Source organism: Moschus berezovskii, chromosome 20, assembly GCF_049115385.1.
Source record: "Moschus berezovskii isolate FMDL1 chromosome 20, NW_MosBer_1.0, whole genome shotgun sequence".
Classification (NCBI taxonomy): domain Eukaryota; kingdom Metazoa; phylum Chordata; class Mammalia; order Artiodactyla; family Moschidae; genus Moschus; species Moschus berezovskii.
In genome coordinates, this window is record NC_142479.1 from 65,087,718 (window position 1) to 65,105,521 (window position 17,804).

The following is a 17,804-nucleotide window of genomic DNA, read 5'->3' on the forward strand; positions in this document are numbered from 1 at the left end:
TTAACCACCAGGGGAGTCCAACAAGGGCATGTCTTACAGAGGCAACATCAATGTCAGGAAAGGGCTTCACATCGGATGCTTTTTATGCATCTTCTCAAATGCTTCTGGCCTGTAGTGCCAGCCATGGGGATGGGGTGGTGTCCCCACCTCGCCATACCTGGCCTGGACCTAGCACCCCAAACTCTTCCCTCTCACCCCAGCTGGAGTGCCGAAGAACCGTTAGGCATCCGTGATGTCTGGGACTTCAATTTGCTGGAGGGTGAATCTGAGTGTCAATTCTCCCTTCCTCCCGGAATCTATGCTTTGGCTCATTTTATTCAGTCTCTTGAAAGACATCCCAGGCGACAGCGATCAGTCACATTACATTCTCAGGGGCAGGCTGTCACACAGGGCCCGCATCTAAAACAAAGCTCCATGTTTGGGGTTTGGTGCTCTGCAGAAATTCTTCATAATGTTACCTTTCAGTCCCTGTTTTCTGTGTGAAGCCTAATGGGATGATGGAGCTTGCACTGGGTGCTGGAGCCTCTCCCACCCTCAACCAGCAAACCCTGCTGCCACCACCCCAGCCCTGCTGCTCCCACCATGCTCTTGCTTCCACTCATACTGCACTCAAATCCCTAAGTATCCAGTCTCCCAGGCACAGGCCACCATGGGAGAGGGGAGCACAGCTTCCTGCCCTCCTGATAACCACAGCAGAAATGTCCTCTTCATTTCTATAGTCACTCCCCAAGCTAAGCCCCCAGCGCTTTGTCAGCATCCCCTCCAGCAGGGACTGTTCTGCTATCCATTTTACAGATGAGATAACAGAGTCTCAGAGAAGTTAACTCACCCGAGGTCCACCAGCCATGAATGGAGCTGGATTCAAACCCAGCTCTTCTTGCTCTGAAGCCTGAGCTGTCACTCAGCCATTGATTTGGTTGCTTATGAGGTCTCTCCTCTGATCATCTAGAAGCAGTGTGTGTGTGTGTGTGTGTGTCTGACTGTTCATGACCCTATGGACTGTAGCCTGCCACGCTCCTCTGTCCATGGAATTTTCCAGGCAAGAATTCTAGAGTGGGTTGCCATTCCCTTCTCCAGGGATCTTTCCGACCCAGGGGTTGAACCCGTGTCTCTTGTGCCTCCTGCATTGGCAGGAGGATTCTTTACCGCTGCGCCACTTGGGAAGAAGCAGCGTAATTGATCTCATTCTGTGGACTACCTAAGAAAAATCTCGGGACCTGGAGCTGGGAGTGAGGGTGGTGAGACCCATGGGAGTGACGCTGGTGCTTTAGGCCACGTGGGTCCAGGACAGGCTCTCTGGGGTGGCCAAGCAGGGGCTGAGTCTGGGCCAGTCCTCTGTCCTTGCCTGCAACCCAGTCCCCTGCACCAGCCAGGGAAGGCGGGTCTGAGTCATCAGAGTCCCTGTGCCTGACTCCTTACCCATACAGCTTGTGTTCTGGCTCCTGGATCTCAGCAAAACCACATTAACTTCTTAGCTCTCCCCACCTTCTTCCCTGAAATAAATGAAAATCTCAAGCTGGAGAGGCGTTTGTTTGATCCAAGCTCTTTAGTCTGTAAAAGAAGGACCTGGGTTTCAGGCAGAGGTCCTGATGGACTGACAGAAGCCTGGGCTTGCACCGTGGGTGGAAGTCCATCCCTGCACCAATCAACCTCTCAGAGTCTCAACATTCTCCTGACTGGGGCTGATGATAGTAGTAACTTCCAAGAAGAATCCCCGGGACCATGAAATACAAGGGCCTTCTGGAGAGAGCTCTAGGGACTGCACCTGACACTTTGTGATGTCATCACCCCTGGACAGATCTGTTAGGGGGGGCACTGTTAGCTTCCCCACTTTACAGAGGAGGAAACAGAGGCTCAGAGAGGTTAAGTAAGCTGTCTAAGGCAGCCCAGCCAGCAAAGCAGAGCCAAGGTCTACCAGACAACTGTGCAGAGCCTACAGCAGCCACCCTTCCCATCAGACCCTGGTCCCAGAGGAGCAGCAGGCACTGGCCACCCGCCTAGGGCTCCTAGAGTCCACAGCTACAGCCATCCCACACCGGCCAACCCCTGGAGGAGCAAGGAAACCGACCCCCTCCAGATAAACAAAGCACTTCCTCCCCAAAGCCCGGGCCCAGAAGAAGGAGGAGGTGCCCCGAACAACTGTTTATAGAGACAGATGTTTGGGACGGAAAAAGAGAGACAGCCCTCCTCCATCCCCATGGAGACAGAGGAAGTTTGCAACTTGGGCAGAGGCAACTGGAATTGAAAAAGGAGAAGGGGAGAGAAGGGAGGGAACCAAATCTGACCCGCTGGAAACAGTCTGACATTTTCAGATGCTGGTGCCTAACAAAGAGGTGTTGCTGTGGCAACCAGGCCTGCGGGCTCTGGGCTGCCAATCTCGGCTGGATCCGGGGCCAGAGCCAGAAGATAAAGCAGCACATACCCACCTAGGGGCCTCTGAGCCCTCACGGCCCCTCCCCTTCCCTCTCCTTACTTCCCCTCTCCTTTCATCCTTCTTTATTTTCTTCCGTTTCCCCCGCCGCCCGCGCTCTTCCACTCCCTCCCTCCCTCCCTCCTTCCCTCTCTCTTCCCCCACCTCCTTGCTTTCTTTCTCCCTAGGTGTTCGCCCTTTGCTCCTGCTCTGGCCTGGGAACCTCATCCCCATCTTCCTGGTGGCAGCTGGCAGATGACCCTCAGCTCGGTTGATAGCAGAGGGATGTTTTGCAGTACAGTGAGGCCCCCGGGATGGGTGGTGGGCAGCACGGCCATGTTCTGTCTCTGGCTGGAGACCCGTGGCATTTCAGGCTGTAGTTACGGAGAAGAAGATGGGGAGAGCTGGAAGAGAGCTTTGGGCTTCCTTCTACTAAGGAATCTAGCTCCTCGGAGTTCCTCTTCCCGGCTCCCCAGCCCCTCCGCCTGCAATACTTCCCCTCCCCAGCAGAGCCATCCATCTCCCTGGGGCTGGCATTGCCTCCTCAAGCCTCTGGATGAAAACCCACAACGTCTGATGGTGACGCTGTCATCTCATTAACCCCTAGAGCTGTGATGTGCACTGCGGGACCCACATGGTGCCTACCCACAGTCTGACCTGTCCCGAGACCCTGCTGCCTCGCCGCACCCCTGTCACCAGAATCCCAGCCTTCTCCTCCTCCAGCCCTGCTGGAAGAACCCATCTCTCTCCTCCTTGTCTCTCTCTCCAGGGGAGGTGGGGGATGGGGGACTTCCGATGAACTCTGGCCGAGGTGATGGGAAGTCTTGAAGCCAGGATGTTCTGTGGGAAAGAGCTGGAAGGGCGAGCTGAGCTGCAGTGGTCCTGGGGTCAGGGCCTGCTAGTCCAGAGGAGAGGCCCGTACCTTCCTGCTTCCAACCTCACAAACCTCCTGAGACGCCCGTGATGGGAAGGGAGGCCACAGCTGGACCACATGTTTATCCAGCCTGGCCCGCCCAGGAGCGCGCCCCAATTCCCAGGCTGACGACGGGACTGGGAAGGTGTCAGCGTAATCATCCTCCTCTGACATATGGGGAGGCTAACACTTGGCAAGAAGGATTGGGATGGAGGCTGAATAAAGGCCGCAGCCAGTAGGGACGTGTCCACAGCTGGGGGGCAGGGAGGACAGCTGTTACAGGCTGTGTTGTGGGGGGTTCAGATGGGAGGCTGAGGAGTGGTGACAGGGGACCGTGGAATCAGGGATCCACCTCCCTGGGTCTATCCCTGAGAAGGAAGCCCAGAATCGAGTTACAAGGAATCCTACCGTAAGGGCAGGGGCTGATGGGAACCTCCATTAGTGCCAAGCAAGCTTGATACCAAGGAGGAAAGGCAGCCTGGGCTTCCCAGCTGACGCCTGGAGCAACCAGGCCACACCTTCTAGAGGCCAAGCTTCAGGACAGAGGCCCAGGACCAGGTCAGTGCTGCCCAGCCACCCAGGAAGCAGCATGTAGGCTCAGTTCCTCCTTCTGTCCCAGCTTGCTGGGTGGCCCTGGGCAGGTTACTTAACCTCTCTGGGCTTCGGCTGCCTCGTCTATAAAATGGAGATAATAGCTATGTCTTGCTCACATGTTGTGAAGATCAAAAGAGACAATGTGGGGACTTCCCCGCTAGTCCAGTGGCTAAGATTCAGTGCTTCCCGTGCAGGGGGCCTGGGCTCAACTCCTGGTCGGGGAACTAGATACCTCATGCCGCAGCTAAGACTGATGCAGCCAAATAAATAAAAAGTATTTTTTTTAAAAAAGAGAGAGACATCACCTGAAACTACCACAACACTGTCAATAGGCTATACCCCAATACAAAATAAAAAGTTAAAAGTTTGGGGAAGAAAAAAGGAGAGACAGAAAGACAATGTGTAGGAAGCACACTTAATTGTCAAACACTTATTGAGCACCTACTGTGTGCCAGGTCTGGTGCTGGGCTATTAGGAAAGAAGCAGGGCAGGGCATTGTGGGTATGTCCCACAGGCTCGTCCCACCTGGTCAGGGAAGGGGTGTGTCGGCTGCGGCCCAAGACGGGGGCAGCCGAGAACAGGGGTCAGCAAACTGTAGCCCAAGGGCCAGATTCAACCTGCCGCCTGTTTTGGTTCAGCCCACATACAAATGGTTTCTACATTTTTAAACCATAAAAAAAACAAACCAAAAGAATACTATTTCAGAACATGTGAAAAGTATATGAAATTCAGATTTCAATGTCCATCAACAAAGTTTTACTAGAACACAGCCACATGCATTGGTTTGTTAATTCTCTACGGCCGCTTTCAGGTTACAGCAGCAGAGAATCAAATAGGGACCCCTGACCTTCAGAAAAAAGTTTGCTGACCCCTGACCTCAAGAAAACATGTTTGCAGGCCAGGGGGTGAGAGGGCGTAAAACCTTCTGGACGCTGGGGATGGGGTGGAGCTTGGTGAGGCTGCAGTTTGGCAGCGGTAGAGGAGAGAGGCTGCAGAGATGAACTGCCCACCGCATCCCAACAAAGCTTGTCGGTGCCCACCCAGGAAAGGACAAGAGCTGGAGGTGGCTGAGCTCCGCCCCCAGCTTGGCGCCACCCTACACAAGCCTGCTGGGGAGGGGAGGAGAGGAAGGAGAGGGACGAGTTCCCCATTCCTACTACTAGGAAGCAAGGAGCTGGCCGTGGGAGGGCTTGGAAATCAGAACGCTACCTGTTCTTTCCACCAAACCTGGGGAAACGCTCTCCTCCTTTCTGTGAAGCTGGACTATGCCTTCCTCTCTCAGGAGGCCAAGGCTGGGCTTGGGGCTTAAGGAGGGGGCGATAGGGAGGGTACTAGAAGCTGCTGTCCTGATTCCAGGGGGCCCCAGTGAGACCCATGGGGCTGTGCCCTCCACCTCTCTGCACTCCTGCTCAGTCACAAAGCAGAGAAGACTGTCCCGGGGGGCTGGGGTGGACCCACATCAGGCCAGGGGGTGGGTGCTGAGGTCACATAGCCTTCAAATGCGGGTAGAAGAGAATCAATGTTCAAGGTGCCCCCCAGGAAGCTGGGACCATGGGGGACTTTCAGGGGACCCTGGGCATCTATGGAGCAAACCATCTAGCCGGGGGGAGAGTGGTGCCCTCTCCCATCCTCACGCAACTGGGGGCTGCAAGACTGGGCTTGGGCGGGAAAAGTGGTACAAGCCCATGAGCCTGAGGGGTGGCGGGCGTGTCTCCTTTGCGTGACAGTGGGAGGGTGGGGGCCAGCCCTTCACTGGAGTATGCAGGCAAGATGGAGTCCAGGGCTCTCTCCTTACCACACCTGTCTGTGGCCTGTTAGTCACTCAGTCGTGTCCAACTCTTTGCGACCCCATGGACTGTAGCCCGCCAGGCTCTTCTGTCCGTGGGATTTTCCAGGCAAGGATACTGATGCGGACTGTCATTTCCCTCTCCTCCCTCACCCCACACAGACCTGCAAACAAACCCCCTTCAAGAAGCTGCCTTTGTGCATTTGCCTCCGAGTTTCCCCCCAAGAGGCAGGGCCCCTGGGCAGCTGCCTAAGGACCAGCCCCTTCAGGGCCAGCCCTGGGCGTATTTGGGACCAGTTCGAGTGATTCTAGAAACCCCTGATCCTCAGTCATTTCTGGATTCTCCAGAGTCAGGGCAGTCTCAGAGGCAGGAATGGAGATGAGAGAAAGACGTGAAGTGAGGAGGGGTCTCCAACCTCACCCTCTGGGCCCTGTAATGTATGCTGTTTGTGCTCGGTGTCCCTGTTTCGGGACAGACATGGAAGACGCCCGCTGGGCTGGCCCAGGTAGGAGGTGGTGGTAAGTCAGGTACAGGCTGCAAGCGAGGAGGCTGGGCGGGGGTGAGTCGTGGGAGAGGCAGGTCCATTCCTGCGACAGGGCTGCGGGAGAACCCATTCTTCCAGTTGGACCCGGGGAGAGCTGGCTGGAGGCGGGGATTCCTGCTGCCGCCTGGCCTGACTTCAGAGGCTCCCGCCTCCTCCAGTCTCAGTACAGCAGCAAGAAGTGGGAGCCTGCGACCTCAGCCCTCCTAGCTCCTCCACACACCCCTGCCCTGCCCCCTGGGCTGCAGCCACCACCCCCACTCTGACCCCAGGTTCCGAGATGCCTCCATCCCCAGGGCGGTGGCTCCAGGCCTGGGCCCCAGCCCTCTCCCCTGGACCCACACCCAGTGGGTTCCATCAGGCAGGGGAGCCCCACCTCCTGCCATTCTTGGCCAGGGAACCCGGAACCCTCAAGCCCCTGGATGTTGCCTCACTCTTTGAAGCATCTCCCAGCCAAGGTCCCCACCCAAGGCCTTTCCCACTCTTCCCTCCCTCTCTCTGAACTTCCTAGAGCCCCTCCCCTGCCTGCCTGCAAGTCACCTGACTGGGCCGCTGGATTCCTCACCCAAATCTCTGGGCTCTGGAAATGTCTGCCCCTGCCAGAGACTGAGAGTCACTTGACAGCTCGAGAATCATCCGAGCACTCCTAGCCCACATCCAGTCCCAGCCACACTCCAAGAACACACCCACACCCACACAGGTGCACACACATTGTGTACGTAATGCCGTGTGTGCACAGGAATGCACACGTGCCCACCTGAGCACAGCCACAGGACAACAGGCACGCATACATGTTGCACACGTGCATGTATATGCCTGCACATGCGCACACGTGCACACACGCACAGTCTTGCACCATCCCGTTGGTTTCATCCAGGCTCCTTCCTCCCAGGCTCCTGCAGTGTTCCTTCTTGCATGTCAGATCCTCTCCAGGGGCCTGCATTTGTGACGTGGGGTCGACATTGGCCCCCCCAAGACTCCTCCCAGGGTGCACCCGCCTCGCCCCTCAGGACAGTTACACTCTCCTGCTCCCAGGAACTGGCATCTTAAGCTATAATTCATTTTTTTTACAGCTGAGATTGGAAAAAAAAAATCTATCTGCTGTCTTTGTCCAATATTGGTGAATGATTGTGGGGAGGGAGAGATCCCTGCCCACAAGGCTCAGTTTCATTGGGAAAGGGACTTTCCTTGGAAGGAACCAAGGCGTCTTGTATCAGATTTGGGAAGGGAGACTGAATAGCTCTTTACTGTAATTCGAACAACTAAATTATTCATAGAGAGCGGCAGACAGAGATTGGATGGTGAGCAGAGAGCCAGGAGACCCCAGTCCAGCCTGATGACCCGGGCCTGGGGCTGCCTCCCTGCTCCTGAGGGGCTAGTTAGAGGGGTCTGGGAAGACTTGGCCCCAGGGGTCCAGCACAGATTCCATCTGGGAGGAAGGACTGGGGGTGGGAGGAGACTGAACCAAAGGGCCCTGGCCATGTGGGGAGCCACAGACCCCCTAGCCCTTCAGGGGCTTGTCTTAATGGAGGGAGCTCACCTGCTCTGGCCAGACGGACCCCAGGCCGCAGCAGGCTGGCACTGTCCTGAGAGGCCTGCAGCCTGGAACCCTCCCTGCTGTCCCCAGGGGCTGAGGTTGGAGGGGGCATGCCAGAGTCCTGCCCAGAGCTGAGACCTGGCCTCCTTCTCCCATAGGAGCCTGAGGACGGAGAGACACAGAACAGGTGGCCATCAGCCCCTTCCTCAGATTCTAAACACAGCCCAGCTTCCCATCACCCCTGACCTGGGCAGCACCTGAGGACTGCTTCCCCTGGCTCTTCTGCCGGCTTGGTCGGCCCTCCCCAGGCACCCCCTCGGCCCTCGGCCCTCGGCCCTGGGCTCTGACTGGGAAGGAGACAGGGACAGAGAGCTCAGAATCAAGTCCTCAGGCAATCTGCCGGGTGGGGGGGGGGGGTTCCAGTTCTGGGTGTCCCAGCGGAGGGAGTGACGGGAGAAGCCGGGGGAGGTGGGCGGATGGGGAGACTGGGAACATCCTCGAAGGTCAGCAGGAGTCTTCTTTCCCCACAAAGCTCAAGGGCCGGGGAGGCTTTCTCTCTTTCTCGGCTCGTCTTCCCTCCCGCCCGCAGCACCCGGACCCGGCAGGTGCGCCGTAAATACGGATGGAACGCATGGACGCGCGAACGATGCAAACCCCGGGCCTCGGAGGAAGGGCCGGCCGGCGCTCAATGAGTGAGTGCGCATGCGTGAGGCCGCAGCCTTGGCCGAGAGAGGCCGGGCCGCGGAGCAGGAGAGGGGAATTGGGGGAGGAAAGTAAGGGGGACGGAGGAAGACAAAGGGGAGCCTCGTGGGGGCTGAGACCGTGGGGAGGTGAAAGTCAGTGTCCCCGGAGCGGGGACAGGGCGGGGCCGGAGGGGGGCAGGGGGAAGAGGGCCCAGCCTTTTGGAAAGTGGAGCCCTGGGGCCAGCACGTGCTGACTCACCCGCCTGCCTTCAATTTTCCCTATTTCCTGGGGATTCTCATTTTATTTTCGGGAAAGCTGCCTGCTCCGTGACTAATTTGTTCTTAAACAAACCAAACCCAGGCTGTGGGGAGGTTGGGAGGGGCCTGAGTCATTCTCCGCCCAAGGGGACCACACCTCAGCTCTGGGCCTGGCTGCACCCCGCCACCCCAGCTCCTGGGGGCCCTCAGCCCCGGCCTGAAGGCGACTCCGATGCTCCCCAATGGGGACACCCTGGGCTCCCAGGGATCCCAGGTTGCTGAATGAGCACCCTGATTGTCCAGTGCCCAGAACAGTGCTGGGCACAGAGCCGAGACTCCGTGTTTGTTGACTGACTGACTCTGATCCCTGCCTCTTCTCTGTCATCGACTCCTCCTTGAACTCTTCCTCTCCCTTGAAGCCCCTCAGTTTGGTGACACAGATTTTACTGTAATTAATAATAATGTCACCCTTCACCTTGAAAGTGAAAGCTGTGTCCGACTCTTTGGGACTCTACACAGTCCATGGAATTCTCCAGGACAGAATACTGGAATGGGTAGCCTTTCCCTTCTCCAGGGGATCTTCCCGACCCAGGAATCGAACCCAGGTCTCCCGCTTTGCGGGCGGATTCTTTACCATCTGAGCCACCAGGGAAGCCTGCCCTTCACCATGCCCTAAGCTAAAAGTGTTAGTCACTCAGTCATGTCTGACTCTTTGTGACCCCATGGGCTGTAGCCTGCCAAGATCTTCTGTCCACGAAATTCTCCAGGCAAGAATACTGGAGTGGGTAGCCATTCCCTTCTCCGAGGGATCGTCTCAATCCAGGGATCGAACCCAGGTCTCCAGCATCGCAGGCAGATTCATTACCATCTGAGCCACCAGGAAGCCAGACACACAATAAATTCATTCTGTCTGAATCTGTATGACCTGCCTGGTCCCTTTGGATGTGCTTCTAACTGATGTACCATTCAGGGTAGCTCAGGGGTACCCATGGCCTTTCTTGGTGGCTCAGACGGCAAAGAATCTGCCTGTAATGCAGGAGACTAGGGTTTGATACCTGGGTCAGGAAGATTTCCTGGAAACGGGAATGGCTACCCAATCACAGCAGAGCCAAATCAGGGGGCAGCCTGCACTCCGGTGTTCTGCTAGGCAGCGGGAGACACTGCCCCCTCCAGTTTACAGAAGAGGACCCTGCGGCTCAGAGAGGCCAGAGGCCACCGAGCCAGAAAGCAGCAGACATGAATTTGAACCCAGACTTAAGGGCATCCCGCGTAGACTAGCATACCCTTTGCTACTGTCTGCTGAAGTGGGGTCCGGGGCCCCCAAAGACAGCTCAGCCTTGGACCTGGAGGGGCAGGATGATATGGATCCCAGTGGGAGGATAAGGGTGACAGTCGGGGTGTTTTCTCCAACTTGAGGTCCAGCCCGGATGCAGCCACTAAATTTAGGTCTCCGAAGGTTGAGGCGGGGCAGTGCAAGACAAGCCATTGACATGGAAAGAAACACAACCTTTCTATTTCTACTCTTTATCTCATCCTTTGAAGATTGCAACCTTTGTGGGTACACAATATATGCTGCTAAGTCACTTCAGTCGTGTCCAACTCTGTGTGACCCCATAGACGGAAGCCCACCAGGCTCCCCCGTCCCTGGGATTCTCCAGGCAAGAACACTGGAGTGGGTTGCCATTTCCTTCTCCAATGTGTGAAAGTGAAGTCGCTCAGTCGTGTCCGACCCTTAGCGACCCCACGGACTGCAGCCCACCAGGCTCCTCCATCCATGGGATTTTCTAGGCAATACTACTGGAGTGGCTTGCCATTGCCTTCTCCGATACACAATATATAAGCCTAGCAATAAGGTGCCTATGTTTTACAAGTAAATTAATCCACAAACGCTGGAACATTTCCTAGGGAAGAAACAGCCTGCCATCCCAGGGGGCTGCACCCAGGGGCTCCCCCTTAGTAGATGCCCAATAAATATTCTGTGCTTGAAAGGGTGCCCAGGGGTTCTGGTTGGAAAGCAGCAGGGAGGGGGCTCTCTTCCTGCAGGGGTGACGCGCCCCAGCCCCTCCAGGGGCACAGGCCGACCAGGAACCTCGGGGGGCGGGACGCGGCCGGCCCCGCCCCCTCCCGGCGCGGCCCCGCCTCCCTCGGGGTGGCCGCGAGGTTACCGGGAAGGGAGGCGGGCTCGCCGCTCAGCTGCCGACATCCCGCCCCACGGCTTCCCCGGCGGGTCCCCCCCGCGCGGCAGCCCGCCAGCTCCCTCCCGCCTCCCACCCGCCCCGCGGCGCGCCGGATCCCCCGAGGCCGACCAGCGCCCAGGGCGGCCCTGCGGGGGCGGCAGCCCGCGGGCGCCGCGGTGCCCAGCCCGGCCCTCGGGCGAGGCGGCCTGGGGCTGCAGCCACCGAGCGGCTCCTCGCCCGGGAGCACGTTTCCAGGAAGCGCGCGAAGAGCCGGCCTGAGTTCCCGACAGCCGGCCGGGCGCGGCGCGCAGAGAGGCTGCGTCTACACCAGCGATCAATGCACGCCCGACTCTAATACCGCCGAGGCCGAGGCCGCCCCCGTCGTGCGAGTGCCGGGGCTCGTTTCAGGGGTGGGTCCCTTACTCCTTCCTGGTGGGCAAGTCGCTTCGCCTCCTGGCCTGTCTGTAAAACCAGAGGGCCGGTCAGCCCCACCCCAGAGCCCGCCCTTTGAGCATCAGCGGTGCAGGGACCCAGGACCCTGAATGCGGACCCCTCAGAAGTCACCGCTTTTACTGCTACAGAGCAGATCCCAGTGCAGGCCTTGCGGGCCGGGCCCACTGACCTGCAGTTGAACCAGTCAGCTCTTCCCCCTTAACTAGAACTATTCTTAACTAGAACTACCTCCTCCTGGCTTTTTTTTAAAAGGGGTTCCGGTGATCAGCAAATATTCCCTTGGAAAAAACTCCTGAAAGAAGGCAAGCAGGGTCTTGCTCTAGGCAAGGAGTCGGGGCCCTCGAATTTGCCTTCCTAGTGCGGAGGATAGCCGTTTCGTGGGGGGCTGCAGCCTGGAGCCGCCTTGCCCACCCTGGGGGTGCAGAGAGAGATGGCCCAGATGCCCTCGGATGAGCTCAGGGAAGTGCCTAAGAGGGGCTTCAGCTCAGCTTACTGGGTCTCCCCCGCCCTGATTTGGGAAGCTGGTGGGGAGAGAGAGGGAAGGAGGGAGAGGAAAAGGATGGGGTAGAAGACCTTTGGGAAAGCGCAGGCCTGGCCCCCACCCTGATGGGGAGGTCTGACAGGGAAACAGGGAGGGAGCCTGCAGGGCCTTTCCCCTCCCTGGGCCTGACTTTGGGACCTAAAGCATGAAGGGGGGCAGGCTCCTGCTCTTACTAGACTGCCTCTGTGAGGCCCTGGTTTCCACTGCTTTCCCAGAAGACGAAAAGGGGCTTTCTAACGGGGCCAGGTAGCGAGGGCAGAGTAGGAATCTAAGGCTGTTCAGCCCTGCAAGGGTTCCCCGCCTCCCCCCTTCCCCCTCCCCTGTGCAGGTCAGTGGCTCTCTGCTCACCTGGATGGGCAGAGAAGTCTAGATCTGGAGGAAATCTGGATCTGAGCCCCCAGCCCCAGACCCCACCAGGTTCAAGGCCCTACTTCACAGGGATGGCGGTGTGGAGGGCAGACCCCAGGGAGGTCTGTGGGTGGGGTTGGGATGAGACAGTAAGAAGTGCTTCTGTGGACTTGGAATTCACCTCCGGGTGTCGAAATGGCAGACTGAGAACCCGAGTCCCTTAATTTTAGTTGCAGGCAGAGTTCCTTTGAAGGGGACCCAGGTCTCAGGCCACGCATGTGTGTGGGCTTTTCAAGGCGCAGTCCTGCCCCAAGGTCCAAGCAGGGTTCCCCTCCTGCCCTAAGCCTTTGTGTCTTCATCCTGCCCGGAGTGCGTCCATTCATGATTCCTTCAGAGTCACCCATGCCTGCACGCCTTCATTCATGCATCTCTTCCCTCTCCCATCCATTCATGCATTTGTTTAGTCTCATCCCACTTTTGATGAGTGCCCCTGGTGGGTCAGACACAGCCTGGATCTGAAGATGCTGTGAAGGGGCTCTGCCGTGATGGAAGGGGGGCTCCCCTTGCAAGCCTGGGCAGCCATGAGCACAGGGGAGTAGCCCTGAAGCCCAGCTTTGGCACCAAAACGAAATTCCTTTAATGGAAATTTGTATTAAGATCAATGGAGATTCACACACAGTTGTAAGAAATACCAGAAAGGTCTCTCTGCTCAGTTCCCCCAATGGTGTCACTTTTCAAAGCTACTTGCCCTATCATACCCAGCACAATGGCCTTCACGCAGCCTGTCCACCTTATTCTGATTTCCCCAGATTTATTTGCATGCATTTGGGTGTCAGTCTGGTTGAGATAATCCTATCATCTGTGTCTGTTGCTAGTCGAGATGCTGACAAGAGTCACCAATGCAGGGACCCCATGCGTGACCCTGTATAATCACACCCACCTCACCCCAGCATCCTCTGGCCTCCTGGCCAGACGTGAAGTTTGAGCAGCAAGTAGGAGGCAGCTAACTCTCACCCTCCCCTCCCCCAGCACTTGCAGGCTGTTTGGTGCCTTGACCTCCCCTCAAGGGCACCTGTCATCCCAGGCTTGGCCCAGAACCTGGTCTGCAGTGTTTGTGGGAGGAGGAGGCCTTACACAAATCAACGACCTGCAAGACAGGCCATCCACTGCCTTTGTCTGCCCAGCACCCCTTCCCCTTCTTCCTGTAACAGACCTCCGATATGCGCTTCTCCACCATTCTTGGTCTTTGTGGCTCATTGATAGGGCTGACCTCCCCTACCCCTATAGGGGAGCATGACCCAGGATGGCCCCATCAGAGCATAGCCCCATTTGCTGGTCCCAGCGTGGGGACAAGACCCAAGCAGCTCTGTGGCTAGACAGCCTGGCCTTTGCCCAGGTCGGCTGCAGCCATTTTTAGCCACCTAGGGAGAGCCTGCCTGTGGCTGAAATCACCAGAACTGAGAGACGGAGAGAGCCTCTAGGTGACACCAATGGGGAAGCCGGATTCAGTGATTCAGTCCAGTGGAGCCTGAAGCCCAGCTCTCATCCTGTGCGTTTTTGTCAAGTGAGCCAGTAACATAGCCCCTTTCTGACTGCTTAAGCCAGTGCAAGTTGACTTCGCACAGTCCTCATAGGTGTTAGTTAAATGACCTTGGGCCTCAGAAGATATAGTCAAGGACAATAATACCTGCTCACATGATTGTCGTGATAGTTATAAAAGACAATGGCTTCAGTTACCTAAGTAGGCACATAGTAAGCTCAGTTGTTAGACTTGAATTATTATTCTATAGGAGTTGGGTCAGAGCTGCATTAATCAAAAGACTACGTATGATACAAATGAGATGTACTATCTTACCAGGGAGAAAAGCCTCATTATTGAGGAACCAGCCTTAGCTGGACTGAGATCAGAACCGCAGTGTCAGGAGGCAGAGATCGTCTCCCTCTCTGGAGCCGGCAAGACTCTGGCAGGAGAAAACCCCCCATAGCATCTGTGGACAAACGTTAAGGCGACCCTAGAGCATCGCACTTGAGCACATCTCCTCTTTGTGAGCATCAGCGGAGAAGGCAATGGCAAGCCACTCCAGTACTATTGCCTAGAAAATCCCATGGATGGAGGAGCCTGGTAGGCTGCAGTCCGTGGGGTCGCTGAGGGTCGGACACGACTGAGCGACTTCACTTTCACTTTTCAGTTTCCACTTTCACACATTGGAGAAGGAAATGGCAGCCCACTCCAGTGTTCTTGCCTGGAGAATCCCAGGGACGGGGGAGCCTGGTGGGCTTCCGTCTATGGGGTCACATAGAGTCGGAGACGACTGAAGTGACTTAGCAGCAGCAGCAGTGAGCATCAGCAGAACCCAGGACTAGCTTCCCACCCACAGGACAGGGAAGAGCGGATGGGCTCTCCCACGATGACTGTGTGTTATTTAAGGCACCAGCTCACAGCTTGGAGTGAGCACCACAGTCCCTCTTTCCGTGAGCTTCTTCGTGGGGTAGTCTGAGCATCCTTGCAGAATGGTGACTGGCTTCCCCGATAGCAAGTGAGCCAAAAGACCATGATGGAAGAGGCAACACTTGACGACCCTGCACTGGAAATTACACCCTGGTACTTTATCATATTCTGTTGGAAACAAAGACTCGGTGTGGGAGGGGCTACTGAGGGTGTGAATACTAACTAGGAACCTGGATCCCTGGGGCCATCTTGGAGACGGGCCACCAGAGGAGGGATAGCAGTGGGGACAGGGGCCTGTGGGAGCTTGGAGAGGGCTAGGGAAGTTAAAGCCCGGGGCACTTGAGAGGCTAGAGCATACCGAGGCCCTAAAGTGGGACACCACCCCAGCTCCTTTATGAAGCGGTTCAGGGGATAAGCTGGGTGAAGGGAATCACAGCTCCCAGTCTTGCTTCTCCAAACAGGGACGTGGACCCCTCTCCCGGGGAACTGGAACCCTGCAGAAAGGGCAAGGGGAGGGGCACCCCTTCTAGGCCACCTCTTTGCTGCGTGGTCCTGGCTGGTAACTCCTTTCTCTGAGCGTCTGTCTCACCGCTGTCCGTGGAGATCCGCTTATCTGCCCCCTCCCTCAACCTGGAGCTGGGGGGACTGGGGAGGCAGAGGTGGGAGGGGTGACGCCTACTGTTTACATGTGCGGCCATGGGTGGCCCTCTACAGCCTTTTCGCATTTGCATTTACGGCCTGAAAGACTCTCAGCTGGCTGTCCTCCAACCACAGGATCCAGAGGAGGAAACCGAGGCTAAGAGGGCCCGAGGTGAGTAGGGTGGAGACAGGGGAGAAGACTCCTGCAGCCCGGGCCCCCCTCCCTGGGCTGAGCTGGGGGCCAGGGAAGGAAATGTTCTGGGGTGGAGGCTGGGAAGAGGGTTGGAAGCCCTGCCCAAGGCAATCTGAGACCCAGTTCTGACGCCGCAGGCCTCTGGCTGCCAGCCTTCCCCCCATTGATCCGGGGAGTTCAGGCTCACATCTCTGACTGCACAGGCTTCCTGGAGCCATGCTGCTGTCTCCTTTGGGGCTGGCCCAACCTGGCTGCTGCAGGGAGACCACCAGTGCAAGGAGGAGGGTGGTAGGCACTCCTAGAGCCTGCTGGATATTCAGATTTCCTCTGCCCACTACAAGGCCCTGGACTCAAGGCCCTGAAAAAGGTCTGCTGACTTCAAGGAGGGGGTCCAGCAGGAGTGCTGAGGCCAGATTTGCGCAGGGAGGAAAAGCTTGTGGACCTGAAGTCCCAGATGGAAGAACAGGATAATCTCCCAGTCACATAGGTCAGGTAGAATCCCCAGAAGAGAATTCCTGAAGGCTGGCTGAGAGGAATGATATAGGAGTGGGCACAGAAGTGACGACAAGCTGAGAAATCCCCCTACAGGGCCCCGGGAGGTTGCTCCTGCCATGCCCTCTGGGCTCACTGCCCAGGATGAGTCCCTCCTGCACGGAGCCCTACCAGCTGCCACCAGAGCATCCTCACCATGGTCCCATGGGTGGGGTTATTCCCACTCCCCATGGACCAGCATTGAGAGGTGGAGTCGCCCCCTTCCCCACTCCCCGCAGAGTTGCAGATCCAGAATCTAACATGAAGGCTGACCTTCGGGAGGACCATGCTCACTGCTTCCCGTGTACGACCTCATCCAAACGTGAGAACCAGGAGACTGGGAGATGGTGAAGAACAGGGAGCCCGGTGTGCTGCAGTTCATGGGGTCGCAAAGAGTCAGACATAACTTAGCCACTGAACAACAACAACAACAGACCCCATGTCATAAATGAAAGGTCCAGAGGTGTCCAGTCATGTGCCCAGGTCCCCACCGCTCCTTGGTGCCAGGATCAACAACCAGACATCTCAGCCAAAAGGTGGGAGCAACTCAAGTGTCTGTAGATGGTTGAATGGATAAACAAAACATGATCTATCTATACAAGAGACTCTTAGTCCAGGGGACTCTTAAAGAGGAAGGAAATTCTGACTCACTTGACAATAAGGCTGACCTTGAAGACACTGTGATCAGTGAAGTGAGCCGGTCACAAAAGGACAGATATTGCAGGATTGCACTTCATAGAGGGCATTCCGAATAGTCAGATCCACAGAGTCAGAAGGGAATGTGGAGGTTGCCAGGGGCTGGTGGGGAGGGAGAGCGGGCAGTTAGTGCTGATGGGGAGCGTTCCAGCTGGGCGCGACGAAGGGTTCTGGAGATGGACGGGGGTGAGGGTTGCCCAACGACACTGTACACGTAAAAACGGTTAAAGTGGAAAATTTTATGTTCTGTACATTTTACCACAATAAAACAAATATTAAATAAAAACCAAAAAACCCAGGCAATGACCTCAGTGTCCATGGTGCAACCACCAGACTGCACAAAACCGGCTGCGGGGCCCAAACCTATGCTTCTCCCCATCCTCACATCCTGGGGCAGGGGGGTGGGGAGGGGGACGAAGGTGCCAACACACTGGAACACAGGATCCCAGAAGCCAAGAGCCTTGAAGACGAACAAGCCTCAAGGGCAGCGGCCCCTCAGGGCCGATCGGGTAGCACGCTGGGCAGCCAGGCCCAAACCGTCCCTCCCCTCCACGGATGCAGATTTGGAATCTCACATGAAGGCCGACCTCTGGGAAGACCGTGTACGTTGCACCCCTCGGATCACCCCCACAGGGAAGACGGGGCACACCATGCCCTTCACACTCACCTACACGCCCTGGGCTACCTTGGGCAGACACAGACCTGTGATCCCTGGTTTCAAGGCAGTGTTCTCACACAGGTGCCCTCCCCAGGTCCCTGGAGCTTCCAGAGCTGCACAGCGGAAAGAGGATCCATCCCCATCAGCTCCCCTCCCATCCCCCCTGCCCACCTCAACCACTGCCCCAAATAAGAGCTCAAGTGACCCCGTACACGGGCGCCATGGCACCAGGCTCGAGGCAGGCCGGGGCCAAGACCTATACAGAGACTGCCTGGAAATAGGAGGGCAAAGAATGCAGTGGGCAGCTTGGCAGAGAGACAGACAAAGCTGCAGGGCTTCCAGGAACATGCTGGCCCTGCCCCCCTGACCTCGCCCACCGGCCCAGGGACTCAGCCA

At 57.0% G+C, this 17,804-nt stretch overlaps 1 long non-coding RNA gene across 1 annotated transcript; it reads left to right on the top strand.

Annotated features, from left to right (window-relative positions):
* The first annotated feature begins 14,708 nt into the window (after window positions 1-14,708).
* LOC129538034 (uncharacterized) lies at window positions 14,709-17,020 on the top strand. Its single transcript, XR_008682149.2, has 3 exons — window positions 14,709-14,844; window positions 15,437-15,502; window positions 16,294-17,020. It is a non-coding gene; the product is annotated as an uncharacterized LOC129538034 (long non-coding RNA).
* Window positions 17,021-17,804: the final 784 nt, after the last annotated feature.